This window comes from Ambystoma mexicanum, chromosome 2q (assembly GCF_040938575.1).
Source record: "Ambystoma mexicanum isolate Mex_15411 chromosome 2q, UKY_AmexF1_1, whole genome shotgun sequence".
Lineage (NCBI taxonomy): Eukaryota > Metazoa > Chordata > Amphibia > Caudata > Ambystomatidae > Ambystoma > Ambystoma mexicanum.
Window position 1 is genome coordinate 212,555,175 of NC_090924.1, and position 13,632 is coordinate 212,568,806.

Sequence of the window (13,632 nt, forward strand, 5' to 3'; positions counted from 1 at the left end):
AGTGGAGTGGTTAGCCTTCAAGGCAAAAACATTTGCAGTGTTTAGTCCCCTTGGCATGACGGGTGTGTTTCCCGTGAAAGCTCTTCACTTAAATGAGAATTTACCCAGGGTTCCTGTTCGGCATAACGTATGAGTCACCATATGCTTCATAAGACTGTTAAAATATCACCATAAAAATAATCAATCAAGGACTGCAAGGTCTACATGAGAATGTTTACTTTACAATCTGCATATTTCTTTGGAAGAGTGCGTGGGTGGGGGTCGAGGGTTATGAAGAGCAGGATAGTCATGTAATTAGACAAATAACAGAAATTGCTATTCATTGAAGATATTTAACTAGTTTAACACTCTGAGCCACGGAGAAAGGTGAATGAATTTCATGTTGTTCTAATTATTACATACAAACTAATATTTATCCAAACTGGTTATTTTATAGAATTCTGCAACTGAGAGTAATAATCGAATGAGGCCAGAGAGGATGAAGAGCAGGTAATGTACATTACGAGTATCGGATGTAATTCCATGTTTTATATATGACAATTTGATATGTTTGAGAATAGCATGTCTGCTAGCCCATCATTCTTTGCACAAGTTCGACTAGTCCTCCAAGCACCCTAGTTGTCTGTGAGGTCACAGAGACTTGTGGGAATCTTTCGATTGCTCTCCTTTGCAAGGTGAGATTTTCAGGCAATAAGCACTATACTGTGATGAGATGAATGTCTGCACCACTATGAAGAGCTCCCTTGCCAATTTCTTTATTTGACCACAGATAAAAGACTGGGGCATCATAATAAGTTGGGCGAAGCAGTAAAAATGCGACGGTAAAGGTAATACGGCCACATTACTGATCGAAAGTCGCCCAGCTTTACATCCAGCTTTAAGCTGGACTTAAATCTGGCAAGTTTCTGTCCATTTCCAACACTATTACCGTGGCACAAATTGCAACATGGTAATAGTGCCCGAAATGTCCCATTGTGTCCAGGACCCAATGGGAATGGGGACTTCCGCCCCCCAACCTCCGCAACTCGGGATCCGATGCTAATCGCACCGGACCGAGTTGCAGTAACGCCATTAGCATTGGGCGGTATCCCAGCACATTTACCGCTGGGATGCCGTCCATCTTCTGATGAGGCCCTAGAACTTGGCTAGAATAGGCAATTACCAGATTGATTCATTTATATTTACCAAACTACGACAGTGGCACCAGGTTGGGTTATATTTTCTTCGAAAATCAAGACTAAAATGTCGTGAACAATACAAGCAGGAACACCCACCACATGTGAAATCCAGGAAAGCCACCAATCCCCGGGAGACATGCAAGACAATCCTTGACACGCATGTGGTTGAACAATGGCTCAAATGTTGCTGCAGGTAGACAAAGGCCCTGTTAGTAAATGTAATGGGCACTGCGGGACAGAATGTTTGAAGGACTGCCGAAACAGAATTACCAGGAGATCAAGATGATGTATTTAGCGAAGCAATGAAGAGATTAGAAATATTCTTCCATTACAACGTGAATATGGCTCTACACACGCCTGCGCTCTGTACTTGAAAACAACTGCATCTTGAGCCCGCAGAGGAGTTTGTGATTGCCCTGAAAGAGCCATCAGTTGCATGGGATTTGGCAACTCGGATCTGAAAAGACATGATAATGGTCAATGAAAATATTTTTTAAATACAAGAAAAACTGTGACAATCTAGAGCTCCCCATTTGGAAGAGAGAATGGCAATTGCCAGAATTGTGGAAGACACAGCTACCAGGAGCAAAGGGGCTGATGAATAACTTAAACACCACTAAGCTAGGCCATCGAAGGTAGGTGATCTAGATCAACTGAGAAAACAATGAGATTGGCAAGAACGGTATAGTTAACAAAATGAAAAAAGAAAAGGAAAGACAATGTTTCAGATGCAACAGAGAACATCACACTAGAAACGATTGCCCCAAAAGTAAGTCACTGTATGACAGTGATAGAGTAGTGCTTCCAGCACATTCCATCGAAAGTGCAAGAAAGAGAAAGAAATCTCTCTGCGAAAGCAGATTTGAGAGTTTTGGCAGATTCAGGTTATGAATATATAATACTGCCAATAGAAATGTACAGTGGTTAGCCCCACACTGAACAGTGTCCTGTCAGGAAATAGCACCTGCGGACATCAGCCTGGAAGTGGCTGTGGTGCAATGTCAACGTTTAGGACATGGTTGGTGTGGATGGTAGGTTGGGATTAGATGCCAAGTGTATGAGGGTAGGAGTCAACGGGAAGAGGTTGGAGTCATGGGTGGTATCTGAGCAGAGACTGGCAGTAGACAGTAGGTTGCAGGGGTGACCAAGAAGATGAGTGCAATGGGAGTTGGCAGAGGGTGGTGGGGAAGAGAAAAGGGTTTGCAGAGAAAGCCAGGCCTGGGAACATGGGGTTCAGTAAACCCAGCCTGCCGCGAGTTATATAACTGTGCATAGAGCATTGCCAGCCCAAGTAAATCTTAAGAAAGCAGATATTTGTTCCTAATGTGCACACAGCTCCTTGCCCCCTGTTCTCCCTTCTCCCTCCTCAGTTGTAGTTAACCTTTTTGTTTTTGTTTTTGTTTTTGTTTTTGATGAGAACGCAGGATCAGCTAAAACTTAGTTACATAAAGAGTGGCTCTCTCCCACTAAATGTTTTAGCAAGTTTGTAAAAGCATGTAACAATCACAGAATCTGTATGACTTGTTATGCCAAAAATAATAAAAAGAATGTTGGAAAAAAAAAAAAAGAAAGCAGATATTAACCCCAGGACCTATGGTGGAGAAAAATGCACCTTCTAGGATTCAATGGACTTGTCACAGCATTCAAAGAAAGGAATGTAAAAAAAAGCTAAGAAGGTTATACAGCTAGTGGGCTGAGGTGAGCCAGCGTATTCAGAGATAAATTTAGATCCGTGCAGTGAAGAACAAGTCAAGTCTACATGCACAGGTTCATTTGGAAGATACTGTGAATAAATACCCATTGTTCTTTGACAATAACCTACGATATGTCAAGGGGTATGGTCACAAAATAAAGCTATGCGTGAGTGCATTACCATTTAATCAAAGTACGACCTGCAACTGCGCAAGAAGAAGCAAAAGCATTACTCAACACCTTACAAAAACAAGGTGCCTTTGAGTAAGTTGAAGCGTCAAACGGTTAAGCTGAGTTGATCGCATCAAAAATCGTGAATTGAATAAGTTGAGACTCTATGTTGACCTTCATAGTTTCTATAGTGAGATCATTAAGGATAGTTTTCCTATTCCAAGTATCTCAGAACTAGTTTTCCTGCTAGACAAGGTAGTTTCCTTCACAGAACGCGATATGAAAAAGGCATAGCATGAAGGAGCCAAACAGTTAACAGGGTTCATAACTCTGTTCAGAGCTTTTGGATTTATAAGACTGGCATTTGATTAGTCATCTGCCGCATCAGTATTTCAAAGAATGATGGACGTGCACCTAAGAGAAATAGGTTGAATAGTTTGCTTTCAAGATGCCACACTTAACAAGGTCCTATCAAAGCTGCAGAGTTCATGACTTCAGCTACGCAAGCATAATTAATTGCTCTTTATTGAAACATGAAGTCAAATATTTAGGCTACAATGAGTCAGTACAAGGTATTAAATTAAAAGCAGATCTTATTGAAGTAATCACTATAGCACCAGATCCCATTGACGGGGATCCTCCAAAATCCTTTGTGATCCGCTGAATATTACAAGGAATTTGTGCAGCTCTCCTCTACCAAAACTGAGCCAATATGTAGATTGTTAGACAAAGGTACAGAATTTCCGTGGAACAAGGATGCTGATCACACATTTGCCATCATCAAGAGCTACATATCCTCAACTCCCTGTCTACAACAATTTGACCAAACGGTAATGGCATCAATAGCAGTAGATGACCACAGAGCCACCTTGATACAGATCAGGAAAGGTAGAGAAAGCATGGTTGGAATTTCCTCCAAAACACACTCTAATTTAAAAAAAAACTATTCGGACATAGAAAAAGAAATGTTGGCATGTGTGGGCTAAGACATACTTCAGATCATACATTTGAGGAAGATCCTTTAAGCTGCTTACAGATCACAAGCGGCTGCTCTATGTACTTTACCCAGGCCGAACCAAGACATGCACTCGGCAGTTAGCCAGAGTGTCTGCCATACTTCAAGAATTCATTTTCAAGGTACAGTACATTACAGGAACATTTAATTGCCAAACAGATTGCATGTCTAGATTAACAATTACTAAGAAGGTGCAAAGAACCATCTTTGAAGATGAATGTGGTGTATCTACCACAGAGGATGTCATACATGAGTATCCTAATACCCTTTCGTGAAAACAATGAGAATGAGAAATGAAAACAGACAAAACACTGATGGGAGTCAAGGAATACACTGAGGACTAATGGCCATCAGGAAGGAATGTAGACTATGCCTTACAGACCTACACAGGTTATTTTTTCAGAAATTAAAAATCACCCATCCATCAGCTTTAATGTTTAAATTGATCTCTGCAACTCATGAATGTCCCAGCGACAAAGAGAACAATTTGCAAAATGTATTAGGGGCCAGATTGTACAATGAAGTGTGCCAATTGTTACAAAAATGTGTAGAGTGTGTTAACAGCAACAAAGTACTACTTACGTACCAGTCCTGCCCCATTGCAAGCAGGAGAATGTCAAAAAGCCATATGGCAAAAAGTAGGACGAGACTGTATTGGATCTCTTCACGGCATTCCCATGGAATCACCATGTGCAATATTCCTTGTGGGCTAATTGTCTAATTGGATCGAATTGCATTTTAGTACAAGACATCACAACGTAAATTACTGTTGAAACTTTGCAACCATTTCTTCAAGCAAGGAATATCTTGCTGAATTAGTACGAATAATGGAGGACGGTTAATCACAAATCAGTGAATTCTTTTAAGTCTTCTAACATCAAACGCACCAAATTGGCACTATATTGCCCCACACCGAAGGACAACTTAAGAGGGCAAGTAGATTTATAAACTTAGCAGCTGTTTCCGGAGATGCTTGAAGGAATGTAGCTTTTTCAGCAGTCACAGCACATCGTCCTCTTCCTGCTCCCACTTGCGTGGTTAAGAACCTCAGGGTTATTTTCGACTCCACTCTCTCCTTCTCTCCTCATATCTCTGTCTCTAAGAAGTCAAACTACCAACTTCACCTCCTCAGAGGTATTCTTCCCTTCCTCTCCTTCCCCGAGAAGCTCACTGTCTCTAGAGCTCTGGTCCTCTCTAGGCTGGACTACTGCAATAGCCTCTTTCCAAATCTGCCTGCCTCTACTCTCTGCCCTCTGCAACGCATCCAGAACAGGGCTGCAAGAATTGTCATTCGCCTCAAGCCCAGGGATAGTATCTCTCCGGCACTGAAATCTCTCCATTGGCTCCCAGTGGCTGCAAGGATCAAATTCAAGACCCTTTGCAATGTCCACAAGGCCTTCTGGGGCCTGGGACCAAAATATCTCCAGTTTTCCCTTCGGAAGTATCTCCCTACTCAGGCTCTTCGCTCTTCCGCCTTCAACTCCTTGAGGGTCATTCGCTTTTCCAAGCAAAGGGCTGGATGCAGATCTCTCTCTTCGGCTGGCGCCTCCCTCTGGAGCAGCGTCCCTGCCTCTCTGAAACTTGAGCAGAACCATCTCAGGTTCCGGAAGCAGCTCAAGACTTTCATCTTTGCTTCAGCTTTCTCTCTTCCTCTTCTTTGCTGCCCTCCAGTCTGTCACTGCACTGGTTACCTTGCTACCCTCTGAACCTCTGGCCCAGGTCCCTGCCCCCCAGTTGCACACATGCACTGCTGCCTGGCAACCCTGCACAATGGGGCTATATCTGTTACCCTATAGTCCCCTCACCTGCACTTCCCAATTACCTGCTGCCTGCACTTAACCCTTGCACTGTCACCTGCTGGCCGCACTTCCTTCTTCTTGTTTTGTTTGTGTATTGTTGATCATAGGTCCTGCACTCCTGCACTCCTCCCCTTTCCCCCTCCCCTCTCCTCCCCTCTCCTCCCCTTCTCCTGGCACTTCACCCCCCTTTCCCCTCCCTGCACTTGCGCAATCTCAATGTCACTGGGCCTAGTAAAATTCCTGTCTTGTTCTCCCTTGTTCCCTTCCCATGCCTCGTTGTGCCTTGAAACACTTGTGTATAGGAGCGCTATAAATAATATATCATATCATATCATAGCCTTATCCCAAACTCAGTGTCAGCTAGAAGTGGTTTTCAACTCATGAGAAATCAAGAAGCCCACTCAATGCTCACATTATCATGGCTAACCCAACTGCAGCAAGAGGAAGGTATTTATGTCACAGACATTTTGTACAGAGTCTAGAAAGCACAGTTCAAGATGAAAACAAGTCCTGATAATACCAAAGTAGTGAAAGCATCTACTGGCAATGTGGGAGATGTCATTATTCATCTTTCTCATAAGGATAAAGAAACAAACTCACTTTTTTAAATATTTCTTTCATTTGGCGGTATGGTTTAGATAAAACCTTTGCACATTATTTACAAATTTTGAATACATATTTCAGGATGTGAGAGATTCAGTGCCTCAATAGCAATAAAGGAAAAAAGAAAAGAATTACAAATATTAATTTTCCTTACTTTAAAACTTCCTTGCTTTAAAACTTACTTACATTTTCCTTACTTTAAAACTCATTTTATGCTTCTATACATTTACATTTGTACTTCTGAAATAAAAGTTGAATATCTAATAATGCTTGAGACAGTTCCAAATGAAAAGATAATGGATCTGAAGCTAAAACTCTATTCTAGACGAATTCACTAGGTAAGAGCGTTATACCACTCATAAAACTACTAAAGTGCTTATTGTGCAGATCCCTAACCCCCACACCTTCGGTTAACAAATGTTTAATATATTCCAATACATTTCCCTTGCAAAATCGACATACTCTTTTATCCCTGCTCAAGCCTACTCACACCACGAGTCGGTATCAAATTGAGATGGAATCAGAGGAGAATCATTTGAAGTCTGCTCAATGGAAATGTACTAATCTAGAATGGTAATTCCCCTCTTTTATGATGAAGCAGTACAACATCTTTAAATTATATATACATATATACATATACTTCTATTAACTCATTGTTCACTGCCAAAGTCCTACTCAAATGGTGTTTTTTTTGTTGAAATTGGATTTTCCAAATGTTCCTCCTCATTTGAACCAAACTCAAAATACAGATCCCTGGTAAGACTTAAGGTAGAGATAACATTATAGTCACTGAAATGATAAAAACATGCAACATTGAATAGATGGCAGTTTTTTTGGCAGTAACTCAAGACAGCAATGTCAACATTTTGTGGACTCTAGATCACCTGCCAGTACAGATATTTCATCTAGTGTAGGACAAGAACAACCAGATTAGTGGAATCAATAAAATGACGATTTCAAAGCCTCCCATTCAGACAGTAGAGCCATCAGAAAAGTAGCAGCAGAACAATATCAACCTGATGTGGTCCAAGACATTTAAATAAAAGCACGGAAGATTGGTCCATAGTGAATTGGGAAGAGTGCCCTTGACTGCATGCTGAAAGTCAGTTCCAGAGTCAAGAAGCTTCCCAGCAGGTAGAAGACCATGAAATGTACTGACATATCCTTTTGTATTGTTTCCTTCTTTGTTGGAAAAGAAATATGTAGTCGTCAAGCGTGGCTGTGTCCTTTAAGCAAGGATGATGTGCACGCTGGGCCAAACACAGTCTGAATACCATTGTGCAGGCATTCTAACATGGGATTAGGTGGTGCTCGGATGGTATGCGAACATGCTTCTCATTTGTAAATAATGATGAACGGTCATTGAAGTGAGGGGAATCTTTATTATATTGTGCAATTGACAAATTAAGAGAATACATCTTCTCCAGAATATTCAGCAAGCAAATTCATTTATCTTTATCAAACTACAACAGCCTCTTTGCTATGTTCGCTTTGATGTCCGGAATTAACTCTAGTGCTATTTTGCTCCTGATCTTCATTACCTTAGTTATTTTAATGTTTCTATATTAGCTGCATATCTATATAAATAGCATGGCATTTCTTGGACCTTGGGTGGGTTTAGGTAGGTTTGATCCACTTTTGGGTTCTGCCTCTTTTGCCATGCTTCTAGCTCTACTGGTTGTGTTGTGATACATTGCACGATTAGACACAGTTCCTTCAGTGGGTATCAGCATCTCATGCAGCGCAACAGCATCACTATTATGCAGACCTGCTTAAATCAGAGTCAACCAGAATGTTGTGAGCTATGAGTTTTCACGCCATATTAGGCCATTGGCAAACCATGTCCCATTATGCAATATACTGTTTGTCTGGGCTGAGGTTGCTATGCTGTCATTTTGGATACAATTGAGCTGTCCTTGAGTATGCTATGAATATGATTTGTTAATTTAGATTTTTCATAGCTATTTTATACCTGTACAGTTATATCAAAAGGTGGCTACAGGTGGCAGATGCCCTTGGGCCTTGGTCCTCCTCCAAACTTCACCTGCCCCCTCTGACCTGCTTCTCCTAGATTATGCACCAGAGTTTATCTATCCCTGAATGGATTTTATCATGTTGCCCATCACTGAGTCCTTATGAGAGTGCACTGCTTCATTGATGTCCTTTGGTGTGCCTCCTTGGATGCAATTGGAGGGCTGCACATCACTTCTGAAGGTTTTCTGATTTTGGTTCCTCTCCCCTCCAGGGTGAATATTTCTGCTCTGCTGTCACCTTTTAGCCAGTGGCCTCCCTCTCTAATCTTCTTAGTTTTGTGGGCTTGATCTGCTGGATTGGATCAGTTTCTGTTGTTGTGCTTATTGGAATCCTGGGAGGACATTGACTCTCGCTGTAGTGTTTCGTTTCTTGGCTCTTTTACTTGGTTGCACTATTCTACAGGTTCTTTTCTATGTTGTACTTTTCTATTTTCCTTTCTTATTGCTGAAGTGGCATGAAAAGAGGGAGCGATTCCGAGAGCGAGGAGAGGATGTGAGAGATTCCAAGGTGAAATACCAAGTGGGAATGAAGCAGCCTAACCAGATGAAATGTATCCAGGTGCCATTCTTGCTACAACACCTGATGATGTGAAGGAGCGCATGAACCAGTGGTGTGTGGGCAGATGATGGAGCAAAAAAGTGTAGGGTTCGCGAACCCAAAACAAGTATTCAACTGAGCAAAGCTGATGACATGATATTGTAAACCAGAGCTACGTGGTGAAAACGATACACGGTGGGCACATGATTCTAAAATGTGTGGTTGAGACAGCAACGTCAAAGGGAGGGTCAGAGAAACTTTGACGGTCCAACAACAGGAACGGCAATGAGTGTCAAGCTAGGAAACCAAGAACCAGAAGATGTGGACCGTTGATGCTGCATTCCAGGAAAGAGAGGCAAATCCCAAAGCATTAATGAAACAAGCGAACACATGTCCAACCATTGTACTGTTGTGGAGTGACAATCCAGTAAAAGAAGGAAATAAATGATGGTATCTTGTTCCCAAGGCTGTGCCCCCATGGCTCCATAGAGCTAAAAGACTATCCCAGGATCGACCATGAGAGTATACGGGAATGGTTTCAAGTCAGGCAACCATCCAGCAAAGAAGCCTTCAACGAGAGGAAGACAGTGAGGAAGGCAGACAGAGCAAGCACACCAGATGTTGAAGCTCCTAGGAGTGGTCTAGGTTCCTGGTCTGGTCCTTTTTATATGATGCTCAATAAGCTACGTATCAAAGCTTGCCCTCTGTGATGGTCACTTCAGATCCCCATAACCATATTTGATTGTGGGAAACAGGTTAAATCCCAAAGCCTGAAAATGAGTGAGCATGGAGAAAAGGGGCATACAATGAAAGGAGAGATGGTGAAATGTTCCAAAGGAGGAGAAAAAACAGACCTACTCCAGGCAACTTTATTTTATTTGAAAACATTGTTTAAACTTAATGTAGTTTGTCTTTGCACTCTTTGGCACGTTCTCGCACAAAAGATACTACATATACCATAACCTGTTTGGAAATCTAGTGCTGGTTGGTTTCTGTGCACTCATGGTCTATCTTACCCTACAACCAAGTGCATTTTCGTCACATGAAACCTGGTATTCACAGCAGCCAGTTTTGCCTGCAAGGAGTATTGAGATCATGGTTGTTCATCTCTAAAGCAGTAAAATAAGTTCCTCCATTGTTCTCATAATGTAATTGCAAAGTGACCAGTGTGACATTCTGGCTGTGGAATAATACCTTCCAACAGCAGTTAAAATAATGCTGCCTGGAAATGTTTAAAGACTGACCAGTAGATGGTTTGAAAGAAAGGGGGGCGATTGCACGGCTGTCCTGCCACTGGTGTCTCCTGCACCTCTTCTTTGGCTTCTGTCATCTGTCCCTTCTAGGCCAACCTTTGCATTGTTGTCTTTTCTTCTGCCTAATCACCTGCAGAACATACTCGGCCTTGGCATTTCCGTAATTACTATGATGACTGTGATCACGTCTCATCCCTTGAGAGAGTGGGGCAGTGGGCTTGGGGTGGGGGGGGGCGCATTAGTTCCTGCCAACAGTGCCTCAGAATCATGTGTCGCTAGTTCTCCATGTGATGGTGTGAGAAGTTGCAGCATTGTCAACCCAGTCTTTACCCTCAACCTCATCCTGGTGTAATGTTTCCTGCACACCACCTGAAACAGAAAGCAGACTACTTTGTGTGTTTAATGCACGTATATGGTTATTTGAGGATGCATGCACATGATCAAGGGTAACAGATACTCAATGGCACTGTGACAAGGTGACCTGGCTTTGCTTCGGGCTAGGGGATGGACTGGTGACAGAGGCCAGTTTCCACCATCTGCTTTGTGATGCTGAATGGAGGTGGGGTTCATGGAGAAACCCCCGGACCACCTCACCATCCTGTGAGAAACCAGAGGGTGTCTCACCTTCTCGTCCCTGGGGATCTCTCTTTAAGGTGGCCGTATTGCCTTTGGATCCAGACCCTGGGGGTGGACTAGTGTGGGAGATTCACCTGGGTGAGGCAATTGAGACCAACTCTTCCACATCTTACTGGACATGTCCCGCTAATTGGGTCAGGCAAAGTCAGGCACTTGACTTCAAGGGCATACACCTGATTCCAATTAGCTCTCCGTACACGGATGACAGGCAGAACCTAGAGAGACACTCTGTGCAAGGTGAAACACGAGTATGAGCAGAAATACCGGGGGGAAGGTGAACCTACTCGAGCAGAGCGATGGACAAGGGATTAGAGCAGCGGGCCGGAAACCTCAAAAGTTCCCTAGTGGCGATTGTTGCTCCTCAAGGCCACGTAAGACACGTGCAGAAGGCCAGATCCCAATATCGAAGACTGCATTGTGTTTCAAGGGCAGGTATACTACAGGGGCAGCCCATAATGGCGGAACCGAAGGCTGAAGTAAGCAGTGTGTCACATAGGGGGGTAGCCGCCTAACAAAGTTACACCATACTCTAACTTGTGTGTGTGGTGGGTATTATAAAATCGGTGGTCTATGCAAAAGTTAACCTATGATTCATCCTAGTGATGTAATCTGACATCCCCTGGGGGTTGAAAACAAGACAATATACTTTGTATTGTATAGGCAAATTCTATTACAGGCAACCAGTTTTATACGGTGCAGTTTATTTTAATGCACTCAGTATTCTTTAACAAAACAACAAAAACGGAAATGCAGTGTTCTGATACAAAAGCAAAATAATTTTTCAAGGCAATAGTAGAGCATCAGTCTCAAACCAAAAAGAAAAATTACTTATAGCATCATCATTTGCATGGTAAGGTTATTTTACCAGCAACAACAGGGTAACACTTGTTTTAGTTACAAATAAGGTTTGACAGATTGTTTAACAAATTGTTTTCCCACTTGGGGAGCTCTGTAACACCAAGTAAAGCAGGACAGAGTGGTGAGTGTTAGTAAAGTTGTGTACATTTACATATAGGAGGGCAACAGTTTGCCTCACAGTATTAATGGTGAAACCTATAAAATTGTACACTAGTATATAGATCTATAAGTGACCAATCCTCAGTCGGTCCGAGTGTACAATTTTATAGGTTTCACCATTAATACTGTGAGGCAAACTGTTGCCCTCCTATATGTAAATGTACACAACTTTACTAACACTCACCACTCTGTCCTGCTTTACTTGGCGTTACAGAGCTCCCCAATTGGGAAAACAATTTGTTAAACAATCTGTCAAACCTTATTTGTAACTAAAACAAGTGTTACCCTGTTGTTGCTGGTAAAATAACCTTACCATGCAAATGATGATGCTATAAGTAATTTTTCTTTTTGGTTTGAGACTGATGCTCTACTATTGCCTTGAAAAATTATTCTGCTTTTGTATCAGAACACTGCATTTCTGTTTTTGTTGTTTTGTTAAAGAATACTGAGTGCATTAAAATAAACTGCACCGTATAAAACTGGTTGCCTGTAATAGAATTTGCCTATACAATACAAAGTATATTGTCTTGTTTTCAACCCCCAGGGGATGTCAGATTACATCACTAGGATGAATCATAGGTTAACTTTTGCATAGACCACCGATTTTATAATACCCACCACATACACAAGTTAGAGTATGGTGTAACTTTGTTAGGCGGCTACCCCCCTATGTGACACATTGTGTTTCAAGGGCGCCAGTAACCCTCCCGGGTGAATGACAGAGTTGGGGAGGTGAGGCCAAGACTGTGGTACTAACCTTGACTTGAATTGGAAATCGAAAAAAAGCAAGAGGGAATCCCGCACAACTGGTGAGTTGGCAAGCTACCTGAGAGACCGGTGTGTGCTAAGAAAGACTGAAGTTTGGAACAAAATATCACAAGTGAAGGCTTCATACGTGTGGATGAGATGCAAGGAAGAGCAGAGCTGCAAATTAACTTTAAAGCAAGAACATCTGTGGTATCAGTGATACCGAGTAACGGAGCGGTCAGGCAAAAACGAGCAGCCCACTCAAAGTCTCTGTGAAAGGTACATTGTTTGAGATGATAAATGTAGATGAACTATACAAACGAAAGTGAACAAAGTTAACCCAGAGAGAAGCGTAGAGGAAAAGCTAAGCATGGAAAACTGAGTCAAAGTGGTCCTGCGGTGGTCTGTAAAAGAAGCCCCGCACATTCAAAAGTCTCCGACATCCAAAAAGTGGTCTGAGCCCAGCAGAGGGAGACCCGAAGTGTAAAAGGCTTGGGGTAGGGAGCCCAGGCAAGTGTTGTTGAACTGTGAAAGGTCTGAGACTGGCACACGGGCACCAATGTTGAATTATGCAAGGTCCGAGTCTGGCAGAGGGGGACCAAGGTTGACATTTTTGATTTCTTTGAAGAGGTCTGAGCCCTACAGAGGGATGCCAGTGTGAACTTTTTGTTTTGTTGTTTGGAGAAGACTAGAACAAGAGCCTTTAACGTGGAAGGCCAGGCGGGCCTCGATCTACGTTCCGAGCTGTTTCAGTGTTAGAGCCCAAGCCAGAGTGTCATCCTGCCTACAGAGACTGCCTTATTTCTTGCTGTTTAAACGTGGGGAGGAGAGCTGATTCAGCCACATTTATTGTGTCAATCACTGACTTTCCTTTTACACACATACTTGCTTTACACACTTTTTTGTACAAGAGATAGGGCAGGTATTAGGTTTCGTTAGCATAGCCCATT

At 42.5% G+C, this 13,632-nt stretch overlaps 1 long non-coding RNA gene across 1 annotated transcript in view; it reads left to right on the top strand.

The window, feature by feature from the left end:
- The first annotated feature begins 436 nt into the window (after positions 1-436).
- LOC138569293 (uncharacterized) overlaps positions 437-13,632 on the top strand; it is a 154,165-nt gene continuing 140,969 nt past the window's right edge. The window contains exon 1 of the long non-coding RNA XR_011303204.1: positions 437-489. This is a non-coding gene — a long non-coding RNA (uncharacterized lncRNA). The remainder of the gene's footprint in view (positions 490-13,632) is intronic.